This window comes from Neofelis nebulosa, chromosome 14 (assembly GCF_028018385.1).
Source record: "Neofelis nebulosa isolate mNeoNeb1 chromosome 14, mNeoNeb1.pri, whole genome shotgun sequence".
Taxonomy (NCBI): domain Eukaryota; kingdom Metazoa; phylum Chordata; class Mammalia; order Carnivora; family Felidae; genus Neofelis; species Neofelis nebulosa.
In genome coordinates, this window is record NC_080795.1 from 17180884 (window position 1) to 17204042 (window position 23159).

Below are 23159 nucleotides of genomic sequence, written 5' to 3' on the forward strand. Positions count from 1 at the left end.
CAGTGGAACATATTACCTAAAAAGAAAAAAAATGCTATATTACCTCCTTAGGTAGTTGTTTGTTTTTGTTTTTAATGTTTGGGTCAACAGTTTACAGTATCACCAGCCCAATTTTCTAAAGTTCTGAACATAACTATATCTTAGTATTTCTTTTATGGTTTTTTTCCTGTTACTTTTAGGACTTCTACAAAAAAAAAAAAAAGAAAAGAAAAGAAAACCTCTAAATGTTGACCATTCTTTAAACTAGCACAAAAGAAATATAAATATTGGCATTTTTATATCTGTGTTAGAGCTAATAATAATGATGATGACAATAGCAGTCTACTGATGTTATGTTCCAGGCATTCTACTAAGTTCATTTGATCCTCCTAGCAATTTTATATGATAAACACTATTATTATCTCTGTTTCACTGAGGAGAGACAAGTACTATTATCCTTATGTTACTGATGAAACCAAAGCTCAGAGAGGTAAAATAATTTGCCCAAAGTAGAAAGTGGCAGAGCCAGAACTGAAACCTGAGTCTATTCAATGCCAAAGCTTGTGCTCATAATCTCTACATTATAGATAAAACAGATAAACAAAATATTTGCCCTATCTGTATGGAGTCCTATTTTAAAAGAAAATATTGGAACCCATAGTCTAAACAAAATACTTTCTGTTTTAAAATTTTACTTATATGAAACCTTTCATCTTTAATTTTTTTAAAGTTTATTATTTTGAGGGGGGAGAGAGAGAACGGGGGAAGGGCAGAGAGAGAGGGAGAGAGAGAATTCCAAGCAGGCTCTGCACTGTCAGCACAGAGCCCTACGTGGGGCTCAGTCTCATGAATCATGAGATCATGATCTGAGCTGAAATCAAAAGTTGGATGCTTAACAAACTGAGCCACCCAGGCGCCCCAATTTATATGAAACCTTTAATAAAAGCATAAATCTCAGCTAGACATTTAGCTGAACATTCAACAACTTTTCTTTTACAATATAAGCTTAAAAAGATATTGGAACATAAGGGAAAATGGAGATTTGATCTATATAGATGAATATGATTAATCAAAGTCATCAGCCTTAAAGTGAGCCTTTAAAATTAATTTTAAGTGAAAACCCCTTTAGTATTAAGTTCGTGAATATATTTACAACCTCTAGTATTCTGAAGAAATCAAGCTAGTCAATTGTAGCTTTCTGATTATAAATGCAAAAATAACCATTTCTTATTAGTTGAATGTGGCTCATCTACCTTCTTGTCTTAAAATGTAGGAGGTGGTGTGTGTGTGTGTGTGTGTATTCTTCACAGCAGGAAGACAGATTTATCCTGGAAATACAACGGTTTCCAGATGTTTGTTTTTTAAGAGGAAAGGAAAGAAGGAAGGAAGGATGGAAGGAAGGAAGGAAGGAGAAAAGAGAAATAAGAAAGAAAGGAAGGAGGAAGGGAGGAAGGAAGAAAGTTGAAATATGGTGATAGACAGGTATGTATGTCTAAGGCGAGAATGATGTCATTCCATTTGGAGTTTATTGACACAAAATTTCTTTTTGTCTGAGAATATTTTCAGCAATGTGAATATGGTTCTAATTAAGAGATACACTGATCACTTGTTGATTTTGTTACAAGGGAGGAAATTCTGTAGCTTCTCTGTGCCTTATTGTGTGGATCACAGGGAAAACATACAAAGGACCATGGCAATGTATTGAACTGTATCTGTTGTACTTTATATCCATTTCCTTGTGCCACTGAAAATCATTGTTTAGAAAGTTCTGCAGGATTATTATATTTCAAAGTATAAAAATTCTGTATTAAACATTCATTTTCTTTAAGAAGGAGAAAGGCATACTGTGTTAAATGACATTACAAATGAATATTCTTGCCTTTACCTGTGGTTTAAATTTTTGAATATTATTTTAAAACATAAGGAAATGTCCCCTGAATTTAGGGAAGCCACACATGAATGCCAGTTACTCTATAACTACCTTTGGAAGTTTATTTGTTCATAGATTTATGGCACATTCTCTGGAATCATATAGTCTGAAGTATAGATGGTTGCCTCAAAATCTGAAACATGATATGGACGTGGGAATCTTTATATAGTTGTTTGAGTCTATCTTCAAGTGACACCTGATAAAACATTAAACTATAGTAGTGTTGTGGGGCAAACAACAACCCACTCTACCTCAAAATCCTAACCACCTTACTCCACTCCCACTGAATCATGTAACCCTTAGGTTTTCCACTCATCTTCTCTACCTCCCGCTATCTTACCTGGAAAAAAGGAGACGAGTAAGAGTCTAAAATGCAACTTCTATATTTAAAGAATAAGAAAGAGTCATAAGAAACTGTGAAGTGTGCCCTCAGTTGACTTGGAGATTAATGGGAATGCAAAAAAAAAAAAAAAAAAAAAAGTATGTGTGTAAATTTTTCTGTACCCAGGATCTGCCAAATTGTGAACTCTTTACCTATAAACACAAAAGCCAAAACGTTGCTGATGAAAAAGAAAAAAAAAAAGAAAGAAAAAAAGAAAGAAAACTTCAAATAATACTAAATGAAGCACAATTGTTGCCCTAAATTACTCGGATACTCATTTCACTTCCCTGAGTTTCCAGTTTACACCCAGCCACAGGCCCACCAGGCCGCTCCTGGGGTGACTCTTACTCCTCTGGCGGTCCAGCGGTCCTGCTCGCTGCCTACGCCAGGGTCGTCTTCACCGGGCGGCCGGGAGCGTTGGCCCACGCGGCTCCTGGGCCCCAGGGCGGCAGTCACCGTCAGCGAGGAGCCGTAGCCTCTAGATAGGATCCACCAGTGTCCCCAGAACTTTGCGCGCACGGCGAAGCGGGAGCCAGTCCGCGCGCTGTGGCCCGGGATTTCGCCGGGGTGCACGGGGAAGAGAGAGGGAGCGGCTTTCGGCGGCCGGGCCCGAGCAGGGGCCGCCCAGCCTGAGTCTCCTGCCGCGCGCCGGCCGCCCCCGGCTCGGAGCCGGCGCCCTACCGCCGCGCTGCCGGCCGCCCGGCTCTCTCCAGCCGCCCGACACACTGCGGGAGGAGCCGCCGGCCGCCGTGACGCGTCAGGGAGGAAACGGCGGCGCCCGGCGGCCCTGCGGGGAAGGAGGAAGCGCGCGAGTGCGCTCGCCTCCGCCCCGCCGCACTAGGAGGCAGCACCGCGCGGACCGGGGTAGGTGCGGGGACGCGGGGACGCGAGGCGGGTGGGCCGGCCGCAGGGTCCGCGCGCGTCCGGTCGCAGTCGGAGCCCCCCGGGCGGGTGAGACGGGGCGGGGCGAGCGGTGCCCGGGCCTCGACTGCTGCGTCTCCTCGAAGCAAACGTGACTTTTCGACCCCTCAGCCCGAAAACCTCCGAATTGGTCAGAAGGGCAGAAGCAATACCCCCCGCGCAGACCCCGACTCTGAGAGTTGGTGGTCTGTGTTTCGTCGAAGTGAATTCGGATTCTTTTTGATTCCTAAACGCTCGAGCCTTGTCGGTGGACGGACATTGTTAACCCGTGCGCGGCCTCGCAGCTTAGACGAGCCGGGAACTGTGAAGGTGGGGGACCCCCTCCTGGAGTCGAAAGAGGGTGCGGGTCACCTGCGAGGATCAGGGATGGCGGAGGGCAAGGGAATCATTAACCTGTTGTCAGCGGATGGTAGTCTCAGACTAATGCGTTCCTGTCCTTAAGTTCTCTGTGATTTATTTAAAGCCTTTCCATCTCTTTTAAAGTGAATTTGGCTCTATTGGTTCCCTCAGCTTTAGCATTAATATGTACCATCTAGAGTGCTTTGAGATTTTTAGATTTGTCATTTTTAGTGGTGGTCAGTTGGAAAGGTAGAAGAGAGAAGGAGTTCATCTCTTGAGACTTAAACTCCATCATTTAATTTTGCACAGTGATTTCTAAAACATAAGTTGAATTTCGGTTCTGCACCAAGAGACTATATATTTGAGATGCAGGTACACTTGAGATGCAAGAATAAATACAGAGCTCTATAGTTTCTAAATCTGTATTTAAAAATATTAGAGTTTAGTGTGTTTTGATTCTCTACTTTGTCTCTAGGTTGAGGATTTACCCAACCAATCTGGGAAGTGACTTATTTATTTAACAAACACTTAAATGGCTCTTACTACATGCTTGGGCTCCTTCTAAATGTTTTATAAATATTAACTCAAATTGTTAACTAAAAATACGAAATTGTAGCAGTTCTAGCAGTGAAGAGGTTGTGTACACTTCAGTTCCCCAAATGTCATTGCAAGAACTAGAAACATTAGAGGAAGTTTCAGGCATATTTTAGGACTGGGTGTGCCTTCTGGTGCACTTGGCTACCACTCCTGTAAGACAAGCCACCACCCCTTCATTCCCTGGGGGAAGGGAGTCTGGAGCTACAGGAATGAGACCTCTTCCTTTCAGATCTCCACCAGATCCCTAGTGTCTTCTATAAGATGGTCTTTCTCATCCACTATACTGCCCATCATTATTAGCTAACTCTGGAGAGACCAGAACTTCTCCTTTTTTTCAACTGCCACTACCCTGAGCCTAATTTTGTTTTTAAAAGGAGCTTTGTTCCTAATCTGTTTGACAATTGATGAAACCATAGTTTAGTGAAATATACCATAAAATAGAATGTTTTGGTTTGTACACATCAACATAACAAATAATGCTCTGTGATTTCACTGCCATTTACTCTTGGCAATGTTGAGTTGATAGGTCAATCTGGTAGATGCCCATTTTGTGATTTGCAGACATATAGAGAGAATATTTTTCCAGAATAAAGTACCCTCTTCAAATGAGTCCTTGGCCTGATAGATTGTTACAGACCCAAAACGGTGAATCATGGTTTTTGTCATTATGGTGATTATCAATTTGATGTCAAAATCTGCATGTTATACTAGCTTTCTCTCTTTGTAGCGTTTTCTCTCTCTCTCATTTAAATTTCCAGAGAGATGATTAAATGAGACTCTAAGCCTTATTTAATAGGTTTATGAAGTATCTCCTGGAAGTAGGAGGGCTCACTTTCCTCTGATATAATTTATGGCACAACAGTGGCATTCATGAATTCAGTTCAGTGAAATGACAACTAATACTTTCCTGGATTACAGAGTACTTCCAGATATATTTGTGAAGTTGGCAGCCATTTTTTTAAAAGTTTGTTTATTTATTTATTTATTTTGGCGGGGGGGAGGGGGGGAGAATTCCAAGCAGAATCTGCACTCAAAGAGTCCAAGGTGGGGCTTGAAGTCATTAACCGTGAGATCATGACCTGAGCTGAAACTAAGAGTCAGACACTTAACCGACTCAGCCACTGAGGTACCCTTAGCAGCCATTTTTTATTCGTGCTTTTACAGATGAGGAAACTGAGGCAGAGAAATGTTAAAATGCTTTAACCAGTATTGTATAGCTAGTGGGAGACAGAGCTTGAATAGAGAGCAGGTGTGTGGACAGAGCTTGGCATGTGCCAGTCTGTAGTAAACGTTGTGGATGAATGACTCCGAATGACTTCAGATTTCTTGCTCTTTCTATAAACATTATGCCTCTCAAATACCATAATTGATTTGTGCCTAAGAGATTTCCAGGCCTATACCAATATCTCTCAGTTATTTCAAACAGTATCTGATACAATAAACATTTTGTCTACAAAAAGAGATGAGAATGCTTTTTGGACTCATTTCATAGGATTTATCCACTCTGGCTTTTGAAAAAGCAAATAGGTTGGTTATTTTTTTTCTTCTAAAATATCTTCCTTTTTCCCTATGATTTGGAGATAGTTTAGATTGGACATACGGTTTCATTGTTTGTGTTGATAGCTTCCTTATCTCTCCCTGCTCATTTAAGGTCATTTTTAAGGACTACAAATCACTGTAGGTTTTCAATGTCAGTGAACTCAAGCTACTTAGATTCAAACACAATGATCATAGATACTGCCTTTTTTTTGCGGGGGGGGGGGGAAGCATCTGACGTTACTACTACTGAATTCTTTGAAATGTTGCAAGTCCTTTAGTATAAAGGAGCTTTAAAAAAAGTTTTTTTTAATGTTTACTTTTGAGAGAGAGAGAGAGACAGTGGGAACAGGGGAGGGGCAGAGAGAGAGAGGAAGACAGAATCTGAAGTAGGCTCCTAGCACAGAGCCCGATGCGGGGCTCAAACTCATGAACCGTGAGATCATGACCTGAGCCAAAGCCAGACACTTCACCGGCTGAGCCACCCAGGCACCCCAAGGGTCTTTTTTTTTTTAAACAAACCAAAAAACCCCTCAACTATTTATATCCTTCCAGCATAATCACTGAATCCTAACGTATGTGACCTCCAGATAGATAACCTTCAATTAGAGAGGAAATATGGCCATTACCTGGAGGGAGGAATTGAGAAGGGTATCATGGAAAAAGGAGAGATGGGATGGACTTACCCATGAGGGATATTAGGTGGTAAGAAGCTCTTAATGAAGCCAGACTGAGTCATCTGCCTGTCAACATTCTTCTGTGTGGGGGTGGAATAAAATACTTTTGAAACCTGCCTTGTTTCAGAAACCACTTTACCTTTTCTGATCCTCATGTTTTTTCTCTCTTTTTAATTCATGTAAATTACTGACTAAAGTGCTGATTCATGAAACTTAAATTATGTAACATGTTATTCCTGACAGAAACAGCTCCCACGTTATTTTAAGGGACTCAGTGCTTCTGTTTTCCTTTACCTATTCCATTACCTATGGTGGCTTCTTTGTTCTCATTTCACTTTTTTTTTTTTTCCTATTTCATGGAGAAAAGTAAATCTAAGAGGTGCCGATTCCACCTTTTGTAGTTCATGTCAGAGTAATTTTAACTCAGTACTAACTTTGAGTTAATTGTCTTGCTGAGGAAGACGACATGGAAATCAAATGATGAAGGCCGATTCAGAGCATCAATAAGGAAAATTTTATTACCTGTATGAAACAGAGCCAGGGAACTTTCAAAGGGAATTAGGGCAGTGTACAATATCCTTGCCCTTGCCCAGTTTCCCACAGCCTCTCCTATTCCCCACGTCCTACAACCTGTCTTGGTCCATCTCCTTGTAGTCAGCATTTCTTCTGTTACTCAAAACCAAAATCTGTTTTCCTCAGGTGGGGTTGGGGGTGGGGGTGAGTGAAAGGAGGGTAGGAGGGTGATGATATAAAGGGAATTATTGTAGGGTAAGAGATTGATAATGTGTAAGATGGAAGAGAGGAGATGTGTGGGTGAAGTAAGATATTTAGTGTGCTCTCAGGGTGGATTTGTGCAGAGTGCTGGCCCCTCAACAGGGCCATAAATATAGGGGAGACCTACATGTGATCAAAGAATGTCTGGCAAGGATTAAAAACATCTGTGATATTGTGTGATATCAGCAGGCAGAGCTCGTTTTTACCACCAAATGCAGAAGTATCATTATAGGTAGCTGTTTCTTCAGGCTGTGTTAGAAATTTGTCTGCACATAATCAACATGTAGAGGGCTGATTTAATGGCTTTTAACTTGAGAGGAGGAATGATTTGATAGGACTTTGCTGAGTAAAGGCCTGGATTTTGTACCTTTTTAAAGGCTTACTTTTTTTTGGAGAATGCCTGTAACTTTGAGATGATAATATTATTTATTTTACTGTATTTACTGTATTAAAATACATTGTATTTATATTGCATATAGTAATGAATATGATTCATGTTAGTTGCTTCCATTCAGGTTCTGGATATATTTTCTATGCCAGTCAATACCAATTTTTTTTTTTCTATAGGTAAAATAGACTTCATATACAATATGTGCATACACAAAATTGGACTCATTGATAGACTAACCATTCCAGAGAGTGCTGGATGAGATGTCTTCAAGTACAGTGCGGTGTCACTAGGACTTGACTAATTGTTTGCTTGAGTTCAAAAATGAGAAGCACCTTTATTTCTCTAGTTATTTATTTCCCTGTTTTTAAAATAAAAATAGATTAAAATTAACTTAAAATGATCTGGTTTCCAATTCAGCATCCATATATGCACACAAAAATACATATAGGACCAAGTGTATAGACTATATAATCTAATGTACATGTATATTATATAATATGACTAGCTAAGAAAGAATATAAGAATCATATCCTTAGTTTCCCAAGAAAATGCTATACATCATCTTTCCCCCACATTTGTATTATTGTGTTGTATGTTTTCTAAATATTATGTTTGATTTACACCTTTGTAATTCAAAGGTATGCATGCCCTTAAATTCAAGCAACTGAGAAGTATGTTACATAAAAAATAAGTCATCTCCGGGGCGCCTGGGTGGCTTGGTCGGTTAAGCGTCCAACTTCGGCTCAGGTCATGATCTCACGGTCTGTGGGTTCGAGCCCCGCATCGGGCTCTGAGCTGACAGCTCAGAGCCTGGAGCGTGTTTCAGATTCTGTGTCTCCCTTTCTCTGTGACCCTCCCCCATTCATGCTCTGTCTCTCTCTGTCTCAAAAATAAATAAACGTTAAAAAAAATTAAAAAAAAAATAAGTCATCTCCACTCAATCTTACCTACAAAGAGAACCACTGCCAGTTTTTATATCCTTCTAGACTTTTTCCCATGTTTATATAAATTTGTGTATCTGTAAATGTATATTGAGGGGTTTTTTTTAATGGTAATCATTCTACACAATTTGTTTTTTTCTTATTTAGTACTTGATCATGGACATCTATAGATGTATGTAAAATTTGACAGTTACATAGTTAATAATTTATCCATTTTCTAGTTCCAATATTTATATGCTCCCTCTTTTGTGTCTTTTAAAATATATTTAAATCACCAAAGTAATACATTTTTTCAAGAAAATTCTAAAGAAAAAGAGAAAATGGGGGCGCCTGGGTGGCTCAGTCAGTTAAGTGTCTGACTCTTTATTTCGTCTCAGGTCATGATCTCATGGTTCCTGAGTTGGAGCCCTGTATGGGGCTCTGCTCTGACAGCGTGGAGCCTGCTTGGGAAACAGGCGCTCGCTCTCTCTCTCTCTCTCTCTCTCTCTCTCTCTAATAAAATTAAAAAAAAAAGAGAGAGAGAAAATAAGAATCACCAAAATCTGCCATCCATTAATAATCACTACTAGCATTTTAGAGTATATCTTTCTAAACTTCTGTGTGTGCATATCCATATTTTCAATGCCATTTAAAAAATTTCTCTTAGCATAACACTCTCCAGTTCCATCCACGTTATGCTAAGTGAAATAAGTCATACAGAAAAAGACAGATACCATATGTTTTCACTCTTATGTGGGTCCTGAGAAACTTAACAGAAGACCATGGGGGAGAGGAAGGAAAAAAAAAAGTTAGGGAGGGAGCCAAACCATAAGAGACTCTTAAAAACTGAGAATAAACTGAGGGTTGATGGGGGGTGGGGTGGGAGGGAGGGGAGGGTGCGTGATGGGCACTGAGGAGGGCACCTGTTGGGATGAGCACTGGGTGTTGTATGGAAACGAATTTGACAATAAATTCCATATTAAAAAAATAAAAAAATAAAAATTTTCTCTTATACAGGCATGCTTTGTTGGTTAGAGAATCATGTTTATGTAGCCAACCAACGTCATAGATTCCATGCATGTTTGAACCAGTTATTTACAGTTTCCTGGCCACCTGCCATACCCTAAACCTAGATAACACTCATGGAAATTTATACTATACTGCTCATCAAGGGGATGAGGTGAAGGTATGTAGATGGACTGACAAATCCATCCAAATCAGCATAAATCCTTCTTTTTTTTTTTTTTTTTTTAATTTTTTTTTTCAACATTTTTTATTTATTTTTGGGACAGAGAGAGACAGAGCATGAACGGGGGAGGGGCAGAGAGAGAGGGAGACACAGAATCGGAAACAGGCTCCAGGCTCCGAGCCATCAGCCCAGAGCCTGACGCGGGGCTCGAACTCACGGACCGCGAGATCGTGACCTGGCTGAAGTCGGACGCTTAACCGACTGCGCCACCCAGGCGCCCCAGCATAAATCCTTCTAGTGGAAGTCAGTCAGTATTTGTATTTTAAGTACATATAAAATACAAGATGTTTAAGAAGAGAAATAATGAAATATTCACATGCACTTGACTGTGATCACTACAGGAGAAGCAGAAGTAATAGACTTGAACCAAGAAAAGTGTTAAATTCAGTTAAGAATTAGAATAGCTGAACTTTTGATGTTTTGAAATCGTCTCTGAGTGATAAGTATGTGGTTTGGACTATTTGGTTTAATAAAGCTCCCACCAGTGGTAGGGAGGAATAGGTGACCTTGAAGTTCCCTGTGATCCTATTCTATTATATAGACTGTCTCAGAGTTAGTAACACCTGACTTAGTATAATTTCATGCATACAACTCCCTAGTTGCATACTAATGCCACCAGTCTTTCCAGACAGCACCTGTCCAGGCTAATATCTCTCCACCCACTGAGCATGTGCACAGCTATCACCCACACAGTCCTCGTATATCTTTTTCCCGCCTTCCTCCCTTTCTGACAGTTTAGTAGCTTTTAAACCTCCCCACCCCCTTTTCTTCCAGCTTTTGCTTCAAGGAAATTTCTGTTCTTTTTCCATCCCACTCTCTTCATTTTCATCTTGAGCAAAAAAGATACTAATCATGGTGATACAGTTAGGAACAAGCCTTTCATAAGGGAAAGGAAAGCTTTTAGTTTGGGAGGGAAGGTAGACATTATAAAGAGCCAGTGGTTTCAACCTTCAAAGTCCTTGAGAATACCCAGTAATTCCTTTCAAAATATCCATAGAAGTCTCCACCCACCTCCTTTTCTCTAAATAACCTGGTTTTCCTTAAGCATTAGCATTTATAATGAAATTTAAAACTGTTTATAATTTTGCAGGGGGGGAGTTCATATCATTGCAATAGCATTCTTTTGTGCTACTTTTTTCCTGTTGAAGATGTTAGCTATATAATGGATTGAGTTCACTGTTTTGGTCATGAAAGCTAACTCCTAGAAAAGACCACTCTTCCTTTCAGAAAACACATCTAGCTCTAGATACCTGGCTTAAAAACAGTCTCTTTTGTTTTAAGTAAGTGGAACAGTAAGAAAGCTATTTTAGATTAAAGGCTAGCTGTCTTTGAAAAGTGGTATGTCAAGATTCCAAACCCTTTCCTTCCAGATTTTCATCAGCAGAGATATGCATTGGTGAGAAGCATAGATCAGCCTTTGATCCTTGGGAGTCAGAGAAGAAGCAATACTGGTTACAAGAATGATAGGTTGCCACTGGAGAGTCTCTCAAGTCAGGCCCAGGTAGCTGACTTTATACCATCTTCTGCTCAGCTGTAAAAGTGCTTTGGCGAGGTGTTTTGAGGAGCTCCACACCAAGACAATAGCTGCTTAATAGCTACACTGAGAATAAAGGCCTATTATTTTCATAAATATGAATGAAAAAGGTTGTGAAAAGACATTTTTATTCACCTTTCAAACAACATGATGCTAAAATTGATGATGGCTTAAACATGAAAGTACTATGTCATTTGCTTATTTGAGCTAGGTTAGTAAACGTTCAGAAATTGAGACTGCTAGAATTTAAAAAAGTGGTTCTTATTTTTGTAGTTCTATGTGTGCATACTTGGCATTTAATCCATTCTGACACAAGTAGCTCTCTTTTCTGATTGATCTCCTTTTATCCCTCCTCTCTCTTTTCTCATGAATATTTGGTTAATTTTTTTTTTTTTTGTCTATAAGGAAATGATTTCTTTTTAATTAATGAAAGATAAGATACTTGTGTTTTATCAGAGAACATTTTTAAAGAGATTAGTAAGGCTGTGCCCCCTTTTCTCCTTGAATTTTGTTTCCTCCTTTGGATTTCCTTTATTTCTGATTCCCATTGACATTAACATCATTTATGTTCCTCCTTTTAAAAGTCCACTCAAGGAGAAACAGGAACCCTCTTGCACTGTTGGTGGGAATGCAAACTGGTGCAGCCGCTCTGGAAAGCAGTGTGGAGGTTCCTCAGAAAATTAAAAATAGACCTACCCTATGACCCAGCAATAGCACTGCTAGGAATTTATCCAAGGGATACAGGAGTACTGATGCATAGGGGCACCTGTACCCCAATGTTTATAGCAGCACTCTCAACAATAGCCAAATTATGGAAAGAGCCTAAATGTCCATCAACTGATGAATGGATAAAGAAATTGTGGTTTATATACACAATGGAATACTACGTGGCAATGAGAAAAAATGAAATATGGCCTTTTGTAGCAACGTGGATGGAACTGGAGAGTGTGATGCTAAGTGAAATAAGTCATACAGGAAAGACAGATACCATATGTTTTCACTCCTATGTGGATCCTGAGAAACGTAACAGAAACCCATGGGGGAGGGGAAGGAAAAAAAAAAAAGAGGTTAGAGTGGGAGAGAGCCAAAGCATAAGAGACTCTTAAAAACTGAGAACAGGGGCGCCTGGGTGGCGCAGTCGGTTGAGCGTCCGACTTCAGCCAGGTCACGATCTCGCGGTCCGTGAGTTCGAGCCCCGTGTCAGGCTCTGGGCTGATGGCTCGGAGCCTGGAGCCTGTTTCCGATTCTGTGTCTCCCTCTCTCTCTGCCCCTCCCCCATTCATGCTCTGTCTCTCTCTGTCCCAAAAATAAATAAAAAACGTTTAAAAAAAAAAAAAAAACTGAGAACAAACTGAGGGTTGATGGGGGGGTGGGAGGGAGGGCAGGGTGGGTGATGGGTGTTGAGGAGGGCGCCTTTTGGGATGAGCACTGGGTGTTGTATGGAAACCAATTTGACAGTAAATTTCATATATTAAAAATTAAAAAAAATTGGGGCGCCTGGGTGGCGCAGTCGGTTAAGCGTCCGACTTCAGCCAGGTCACGATCTCGCGGTCCGTGAGTTCAAGCCCCGCGTCAGGCTCTGGGCTGATGGCTCGGAGCCTGGAGCCTGTTTCCGATTCTGTGTCTCCCTCTCTCTCTGCCCCTCCCCCGTTCATGCTCTGTCTCTCTCTGTCCCAAAAATCAATTAAAAAAAAATGTTGAAAAAAAAAAAATAAAAAAAAAATTAAAAAAAATAAAAATTAAAATTAAAATAAATAAATAAATAAATAAAAGTCCACTCAAGTGTGAACAAAAGTCCTTGACCTGTTGATTTATTTGTTGCTTTTATTTGACATTTAGCATTAAAAATTTGCCTTTGAAATGCAGAATGGTATTATAAATTGCTACTTTTGTGTAGAAAAACAAGTAAAGAATAAGAATATATTTTTGCTTTGCTTGTCTTAAGCACAGACAGACTCTGGAAGGCTACTTAAGAAATTAACACTGTTTATCAAGTGGGATTGGGTGATGAGAGCTGTGTGGGTAGGGGCAGGGATGGGAAGCAGACTTTTCACTGTGTATCTTTTGTATACTCTTGTTAGAATCGTGTGAATATATAGCCCACTATAGAAATCCTTTTTAAAATCATGTCTATGGGGGGCACCTGGGTGGCTCAGTCAGCTAAGTGTCTGACTCTTGATCTCAGCTTAGTGTTTTTTTTTTTTAATGTTTATTTTTGAGAGAGAGAGAGAGAGAGAGAGAGAGAGAGAGACAGAGCATGAGCAGGGGAGGGACAAAGAGAGAAGGAGACCCAGAATCTGAAGCAGGCTCCAGGCTCTGAGCTGTCTGCACAGAGCCTGATGCAGGGCTTGAACTCACGAACCGCAAGATCATGCCCAGAGCCTAAGTTGGACGCTTAATCGACTGAGCCTCCCAGGTGCCCCTCAGCTTAGGTCTTGATCTCAGGGTCGTGAGTTCAGGGCCAGCATTGGGCTCCATGCTGGGTGTGGAGCCTACTTTAAAAAAAAATTTTTTTTAATTAAAAAAAAAATCATGTCTATGGGTTTCCTGACTTACAGAAAATAGATCTACCCTTTTCTGTTTTCCCTTTTCCATATGTCCAATAACACAATTTTATATTTTTATTTTAAAAATTTTAATTCCAATTAATATACAGTGTAATATTAGTTTCAGGTGTACAATAGAGCAATTCATCACTTCCATGCATCACTGGTGCTCATCACAACAAATACATTCCTTAATCCCTTTACCTATTCAATGCATCCTCCTACCCACCTTCCCTCTGGTAACCATCAGTTTTCTATAATTAAGAGTCTGTTTTTTGATTTGTCTCTCTCAAAAAAGTTGTTCTTTTAAATCTTTTTAAAAAGAATCCTTTTGTAGTCTAGTCTCAAAGGACTAATAGTATTTTGCGGGCATCTTGACCTGTTCCCTTCTGCTCTCTCAAGTGTGGTGGCTAAGATTCATTATTAAGCCTTCCCTTAGGAAATCCTGATACTGCAAATGCAGCCAAATCTTAAGTTATTGTTGGCTTATTCGCTGAATCATTTAACTGAAAATGTCTGCAGTATTCTGCCAACTGGATACTCCGTTGTTTCCTAATAAAATTAGATAATACCAACATAATTAGTGGAAAATTAGTTGATTTTCCCCCCATGGTATCTTGTATCTTATCATCATGATTATAATTTACCTACTTAAGATTGTATGAGTTTGATGCTTGTAGAAAATAAAGTTTGATTTACTTTTAGTATTTAGATAATTCTGCTCTTTTCGGTACACACTAAGCCAAATAGTTTCTTTCATCAGAATTTTTTTTTTTTAGTTTTTGCCATTTATGACCTGTATTTTACTTTGTGGAGAGCAAAGAGAAAGGAATATTGTTGAGTATCTACCATGTGTTGGGTGCTTTCAGACATTATTTTATTAGATACTTAGAATAACTCTGGGGAGCAGGTGACTAGTTTTATTTTACAGATGAGCAAATTGGGGCTCAGTGAGGTTTTGAAGGTAGCTATATGTAGGCAACACAGGACAGTGCTGATCTGAACACTACCTGGATTTACCAGGAGATCTCCTCTGCCTTTGAGAAGGGGTTAAAGGCCGACTCTGCTCAAATCCCTCATCTGAAAGAACAGACAGAATTGATTTACAGATAACTCAGATTACCATCTGCTGTTGAGGTAGTAGTTAAATGAGTTTGAAGACTGGCTTTTCAGTTTTACTTTATTATTCTGAGATTACGTTGTTTTTTTTTTTTTTAATTTAGTAACTGGTGCCTGACTTCAAGGAGAAAGCTTACTGAAAATGTCTTAAATATGATATATTTCTTAATGAAAAAGAGCTTAAAGTTCTAAATTTAATTACTGAATGGGTTAAATCCCGAACCTAGAGGTTTTGAACGCCTTATGTTGGAATCTGCAGAGGTATTAAACTCCTACTATTAGCAACCAATGCCTGGTGAACTTTGCCAACTCTAAGAAATGGTTGTCTAAAATCCCTTAACGATGATAATCAGCAACCACTTATATAAATTTGGAGATAGAGCAGGTACAATCTATCATGCTAATCTTTCAACGTTTTTTTTTATTTTTTTTTATTTTTGGGACAGAGAGAGACAGAGCATGAACGGGGGAGGGGCAGAGAGAGAGGGAGACACAGAATCGGAAACAGGCTCCAGGCTCCGAGCCATCAGCCCAGAGCCTGATGCGGGGCTCGAACTGACAGACCGCGAGATCGTGACCTGGCTGAAGTCGGACACTTAACCGACTGTGCCACCCAGGCGCCCCTATCATGCTAATCTTTGAGGGATGTTAGCTAAGGTAGGTATATCATGTGTCTTGGCAGTTACTGGATGAGCTCACAAGTAAGAATGAAAAAAACATTTTAGGTCTCAATTCATATTATTCTGTTATCTGAGGTATTTACATGGTGGGCAAAGATGATAGGAAAGATACTGAGGAAATTCAAGAAAGGTTTAAAAAGAAGTAAGAGTTCACAGACAGTGAATAAAGAGGACAGAATAAGCCTACCCACAGCATACTCCGGAGTCTGTTATATGTAATACTTAAGGAAAATAAAAAAATTTTATATTCTTTTCCCATTGAATTATCTTGACATCCATGTAAAAAGTCAATTGACCATAAATGTAAAGGTATATTTCTATACTCTCATTTTTATTCTAATTCCAGTGTCACACTGTCTTAATTAGCTTAGTGTGGCTTTTTAGTAAGTTTTTAAAATCAGAAAGTGTGAGTCCTCCAACTTTGTTCTTTTTCAAGATTGCACTATTTGGGGTCCATTGTATTTTCATATGAATTTTAGAATCTGCTTGTTGGGGCGCCTGGGTGGCTCAGTCGGTTAAGTATCTAACTTCAGCTCAGGTCATGATCTCATGGTTTGTGGATTCGAGCCCTGTGTCGGGCTCTGTACTGACAGCTCAGAACTTGGAGCCTTCTTCGGATTCTGTGTCTCCCTATCTCTCTGCTCCTCCCCCGCTTGTGTTTTCTCTCTTTCTCTCTCTCTCTCTCTCTCTCTCTCAAATAAACATTAAAAATTAAAAAGAATCTGCTTATCGATTTATCAAAATATGACAACTAGGATTTTGATGGGGATTTGATTGAATCTGTAGCTCAATTTGGAGAGTATTACCATCTTTCAACGTTTTTTATTTATTTTTGGGACAGAGAGAGACAGAGCATGAACGGGGGAGGGGCAGAGAGAGAGGGAGACACAGAATCGGAAACAGGCTCCAGGCTCTGAGCCATCAGCCCAGAGCCTGACGCGGGGCTCGAACTCACGGACCGCGAGATCGTGACCTGGCTGAAGTCGGACGCTTAACCGACTGCGCCACCCAGGCGCCCTGAGTATTACCATCTTAATGATATTTGGTGTTCACATCCATGAACGTGGGTCATTTTTCCATTTATTAAGATAGTCTATAATTTTTCAACAATGTTTTATAGTTTTCAGTGTATAAGTCTTCTGCTTTGTTTTGAAAATTTATTCCTAAGTATCTCATTCTTTTTGATATTGTTGTAAATGAAATTGTTTTCTTAATTCATTTTATGTTTGCTCATTGCTACTATATAGAAATACAATTAATTTTTTTTATTGAGGTACAATTGACATAATGTTATGTTAGTACAATTGATTTTTAATCATTGACCTTGTATTCTTTAATCTTGCTGAACTTAATTAGTTTGAATCGTTTTTTGGTGGATTCATTAGGATTTTCTATATATAAGATTATATTATCTGCACATATAGTTTTACTTCTTCCTTATCAATCTGAATGTTTTTTACAAATATTTTCTTGCCTGATTGCTATGACTAGAACCTCCAGTACAACATTGAACATAAATGAAGAGAGTTGATATCCTTGTCTTATTTCTTATATCAGGAGAAGAGCATCCAGTTTTTCCTCATTACACATGATGTTAGCTGTGGGTTTTTTGTAGATGCCCTTTAATAGCTTGAGGACATTCTCTTCTTAGTTGCTATGTTTTTATCATTAAAGAGTGTTAGATTTTTCAAGTGCCTTTTCTGCCTCTGTTGAAATGATTGTGTAGTTTCTGTCCTTTATTTTGTTAATACAGTAATACATTTGATTATTTTTCAGATGTTAATCCAACTTTTCATCCCTGGGATAAATCATATTTGGTCAAGGTATATAATCCTTTTTATATGTTGCTGAATCTGGTTTGCTGGTATTTTGTTGCGAATTTTTGCACTATGTTGATCTGTAATTTTCTTCTGACATCTTTGGTTTTGGTATCGGTAATACTGGCCTCCTTGAATGAGTTCCTTCCTCTTTCTTTAGGAGGAGGTGAGATTTGGTGAAAGATTGATATTAATTTTTCTTTAAGCTTTTGGTAGAATTCACCAGCAAAGCCATCTGGACCTTGGCTTTTATTTGTGGGATATATATATTTTTTTATTGCTAATTCAATCTCTTGTTATATATCTATTTTTTTGAGAGAGAGAAAGGGAGAGCAGTGCATACATGAATGAGAGGGGGAGGGGCAGAGAGAGAGGGAGAGAGCATCTTAAGCAAGGCTCCATACCCAGCAAGGAGTCTGGCATAACATGAGCCTAAGTCGAGTTGGACGCTTAACTGACTGAACCACCCAGGCACCTCTATATATATATCTATTTAGTTTCCAGTTCTTCTTTAGTTTGTTTTGGTAGTTTTTTCCTTCCTACAAATTTGTCCATTTCATCTAGGTGATCTAATTCGCTCCCATTCATTCCTTATTTTACTAATGAGTCTTTTCTTGATCAGTATGGTTAAAGGTTTACCAATCTTGTTATTTTTTTTTTTTCAAAGAACCTTCTCTATTGTTTTTCAGTTCTCTATTTCATTGATTTCTACTGTAGTCATTATTACTTCCTTCCTTTTGTTTGCTTTGGGTTTAGCTTGCTCTTTTTTTTCTAGTGTCTTAAGGTGGAAGTTTAGGCTATTGATTTGAGATCTTTTTTTTTTTTTCAACGTTTTTTATTTATTTTTGGGACAGAGAGAGACAGAGCATGAATGGGGGAGGGGCAGAGAGAGAGGGAGACACAGAATCGGAAACAGGCTCCAGGCTCCGAGCCATCAGCCCAGAGCCTGACGCGGGGCTCGAACTCACGGACCGCGAGATCGTGACCTGGCTGAAGTCGGACGCTTAACCGACTGCGCCACCCAGGCGCCCCTGATTTGAGATCTTTTTAATGTAGGCATTCACAACTATAAAATTCCTTCTGAACACTATATTCGTTGAATTCTAGAAGGTTTGGTATGTTGTGTTTTCATTTTCATTTATCTGAAAGTGTTTCCTAATTTCTCTTGTGATTTCTTCTTTGACCCCTTGGTTACTTAAGAATGTGTTGTTTAATTTCCACATATTTGTGAATTCACCAAATTTCCTCTTGTTATTGCTTTCTAATTTAAATTCATTGTTGTCTGAGAACATAATTTGTATGATTGCTGTCTTTTAAAATTTAATGAGGCCTTATTATGGCCAAATATATGGGCTCCCCTAGAGAATGCTTCATGTATATGTGAGAAGATTGTGTATTTTGTTTCTGTTGTTGGAAATGTTCTATGTATGTCTAGTAGGTCTCATTGGTGTCTAGTGTTCATGTCTTCTCTTTCCTTATTGATATTCTGCTGAGATGTTCCCATTAAAGCATTTTAATAATTTATATTAGTATAGATGTGAAAACTTACTATCAAGATAAAAGACTGAAATGCAAACTTATAATGTTGTTTTAGTGGGCTATTTAAACAAAATTAAATTAAAAAATTATTTATTTTCAGCACACTGGAGTCCTGTGTCGGGCTCCATGCTGAGTGTGGAGACTGCTTGGGATTCTCTCTCTCCCTCTGTCCCTCTCCCCTGCTCTCACTCTTTCTCTCTAAAATAAAAAAAAAATTTAATTATTTACTTTCATTACTTTTTAATGTTAAAATTTAAATGTAACTTAAGTTCAGTGCTATTTTCTCAGGTCCATGATTCTTTTTTATCTTTGTGATAGAATTTGCTAGTAAAGTGCACTGAAATATTTTTTCAAACAGTATTGACACTCATCTCATCTCAAATGAATCAACAGTCTTATTTGATCAACTTACCTATTAGGAACTAAGAATTTATTGCTAACGTGTGGTGGAGGTGACTGCTCCAAAAAATGTTAACAAATGTAACCCACATGTTCACGCTAAGCAGAATTGGTATATAGTTGAATTTTCTTATTTTTAATTTTCAATGGTAACATTTTTTGATCTGCACCTACAAGAATTCTATGAAATACACATTTCAAAATTCGCAGTGGTAGAAAGGCTATGTGAAATTCAGTTAATAGAGGCAATTTTTAAAATGTATAAATGTATGAATACCAGTAAATTCTTTTCCTTAAAGCGTCATGTACTTGTAAAGACAATATAATTTTACTTGCCTTGCAGCACATATAGGAATTATTCTGCATTTTACAAATAAACTATTGTTTTGAAATTATACCCACATTTTAGTGTTGTTTGTTTTTTTAAAAAACTGTAGTTAGAATGATCTCTCATTTAATGAATCCTGTTATCCAACAGTGACCATTTTGGAAGGCCATTTGGCCTAAGTAGATAAAGAGTGAGGGTCAGAACATAGAGGAAAAATTCTACATTATTTCTAGATTATCCAGATTTTTGGATTATCAGAGACGACAGTGGTTAGATAGATTGAAGAACAAACAGTAGCTACAGAAGAATCAAAAAGAATGTAATAGTGGAAAAAGTACAGAAGTGGATTAAGAGGGAGAACATAGCTGCAGAAGTCTTTTTAGGTCCTTGGCAAAGAGGCCAGTACACAGAAATGCATTCCTAGATTTTCTAAATCTATATCTACCCTGGGAGGGAAATTTCTGAGTGAAGTGTGTCATTGGAGCACATGCTCTTCAGTACTAATTACAGTAATTGAATTTTCTCTCACCATTTAGATCATGTGGCAATATTCTCTGGAACACCAAATGACTAAAGGAATGAATTTGATTGTTTTATTAAGTGTTTTAAAAATCTAGGGGCATCTGGGTGACTCAGTTGGTTAAGTGTCTGACTTCAGCTCAGGTCATGATATCATGGTTCGTGGGTTCAAGCCCCGTTTCAGGCTCTGTGCTGACAGCCTGAAGCCTGGAGCTGGCTTCAGATTCTTTGTCTCCCTCTCTCTCTCTGCCCCTCCCCTGCTCATGCTTTGTCTTTCTCTCTCAAAAATAAATAAACATTAAAAAAAATAATAAAATAATAAATAAAAATAAAAATCTTATGAGCTGATTTAGGAAAGTGATGATAGATGTAAAAATGTTTGGCATAGTAAAGGGCACAAAGTAGGAATGTGATAAATGTTGGCTGATATTAACCTATCCATAATATTCTATAATACTTAATAGCTTTGGCTGAGGAATTTAGAAAGCCCCAGTTACAGTGCTAGATCTGCCACTAACTTATTAAGGGATCCTTAGCAAGTCACTTGATTTTCTTTGATTGTAAATTACTCAAATTTCCTTCTACCTCTAAAATGCTATGGTTCTATTAAATCCATATAGAGAAAAAAAGCTTTAAATAAAGATTATTTTTTTAAATAGAGGTGGAAGTTTTGTTGTTGTTTTCAACTTTTACAATTTTAACTAGGGTACACTACATGAATAAGATTCTTTATAGCATTATCTAAAACCAACCACTGATTTATTTGAAAACAAAGGGTTTCTTTACAGTGTCATTTAGCCTGGCATTGCCATGAATCCAAGAATTATTCCACACTAATCAGAGAACAGTAATTCAGTTGTACTTAAATTAGGAGTTCCACACAGCCATTCACCAGAGATGAATTGAGGTGAACAAGAACTTCTAACTTAATTTGCGAAAGTTCTAAAATGTACTGGTGGAATACACTGTAGGAGAGTGAAACGTAGGTGGGAAGTGTGGCTGAGATCATGCAAAGCTGTTACAGAAACTGTCGCTGCTTTTTGTTAACATTTTCTGATCTGTGTGATTTCTAGTAAAAAATATTAATGATACGGTAAATTTTGGGAGCATTTTTACCATTTTGAAATGTTGATGTATGGTGTGACTGTTAGATAATGAATTAGTATGTTTGGTCATTTTTGTTTTTTAAAAAAACAAAATGTTATATGGATTCATATTCATGTAGTTGTGAAGGAAAAAACTCTTGTTTTCCTTTACATGAAATACCCTGAACAATTCTGTTGTCTGGTTATAAATGTATGGCAGTTTTTCACACACCAAGCAATTCTGAGACACCAGCTGGGTGTGTCCTACAAATTAACTCAATCCTGACACTGTCTGGAGATCCCACAGATTAAGAGCTCAGTTTTATAGAACTGTCGTCCCGCCCCCTTCTGTTGACAACTGCAAGGCCAGCTGGTTACCTGTGCTTCTGAAGGACAGGCTATAAATTTCCTACGATTCCCTCCTCAGGTTTGACTAATTTGCTAGTGTGGCTCACAGAATTCAGGAAAAACAGTTAATTTACTAGATTGCCAGTTTATTTAAAAGCTGTAACTCAGGAACAGCCAGATGGAAGAGATGCTTGGGGCAAGGTATGTGGGAAGGGATGAGGGAACTTCCATGCCCTCAGTCAGGGGTGCACCACTCTCCCACATCTCTGTGTGCACCAATTCAGACGGAAGCTTTCTGATCCCATCTTTTTGGTTTTCTATGTAGGTTTCATTATGTAGGCATAGTTGCTTAAATCATTGGCCACTGGTGATTTATTCAACCTCCAGCCCCATTCCCCTCCCCAGGGGTGGGGGTGGGTGGGACTGAAAGGTCCATCCCTCTGATCTAATCAGATTGGTTCCCCTGGCAACCAGTCCCTATCCTTAAATTACCTAGGGGTTTTCCAGAAATCACCTCACTAACATAAACTCAGGTGTGATTGAGACAGGCTTGTTATATGAATGACAAAAGACACCTGTTTCACCCTTATGATTTTTGTCACTTATGAGGGTTTTAGGAGCTCTGCCAGAAACTGATAAAGACCAAATAATATATGTATTTCTTCATATAAATCACAATATTGTAGTACATTGTTTTTGTTTTGAGAGGCAAATTATGCTCAGAGACTGAGTTTGTCTTTGCCAGTGAGAAAATTAATAATGGGAAACCTCAGGGCGCCTGGGTGGCTCGGTTGTTTAAGCACCCAATTTTGGCTCAAGTCATGGTCTTCTGGTTCATGGGTCGAGCTCCATGTCAGGCTCCACGCTACCGTGGGTTCTTTCTCTCTCCCTCTCTCCCCCAACGCAAGTGCATGCATGCTCCCCTCTCTCTTTCTCACTTTCAAAAAAACTAACTTAAAAAAAATTTTTTTTAAATAATGGGAAACCTCACTAAAATGGGGACAGGTGGAACTCTCACACCCACACTTGTAGTCAACTGCAGACCCAACAGAAAGAGATAGACCTTGCCTGTGGCTACTACTTTACTATTAACAGAAGGAAGAAAGGCTTATGTGGCTCTCTCCCAAAAACTCAGCCAATGAGAAACAGCCACAATTTAGCCAATGAAAATCCACTATACTTCCAGTTCCCAGTTTGCACTAATGAAATTCTTTCTTTATAACTGCCTTCCCAACTTACCCTCTTTCTCTATTACAAGAGCCTGTGAGCCCTCTCTGGACTTGTCTGTCCTTTTGCTGTAGCTTACTTGTTCTGGCTTGCAGTTCTCTTTTACTCCCAGATAAACCCATCTTTTGCTGATAAAATAACTGGAAGTTTTATTTTTAAGGTTAACACCAGCAATTTATTTAATGTAGGTTCACTGTAGTAATTTCATAAGCCAATAGCATACAGGATAATGTCTCTTAATAAACCAAGAAAGAAATAACATATTCCAAATAATGGTAGATGAATCACACTATTGTTCCAGGCAAGGGATGATAAAAGAAATA

The 23159-nt window shown here is 38.8% G+C and overlaps 1 protein-coding gene across 2 annotated transcripts in view; it reads left to right on the forward strand.

Moving 5' to 3' along the window:
* The first annotated feature begins 2664 nt into the window (after nucleotides 1–2664).
* Nucleotides 2665–23159, forward strand: part of SGK3 (serum/glucocorticoid regulated kinase family member 3) — a 149167-nt gene continuing 128672 nt past the window's right edge. The window contains exons 1-2 of one of the 2 annotated variants that reach the window (XM_058699732.1): nucleotides 2665–3155; nucleotides 17351–17397. The gene's annotated coding sequence lies outside the window, so the exon portion shown is untranslated. The remainder of the gene's footprint in view (nucleotides 3156–17350; nucleotides 17398–23159) is intronic. The other variant, XM_058699731.1, reaches the window with a different exon arrangement.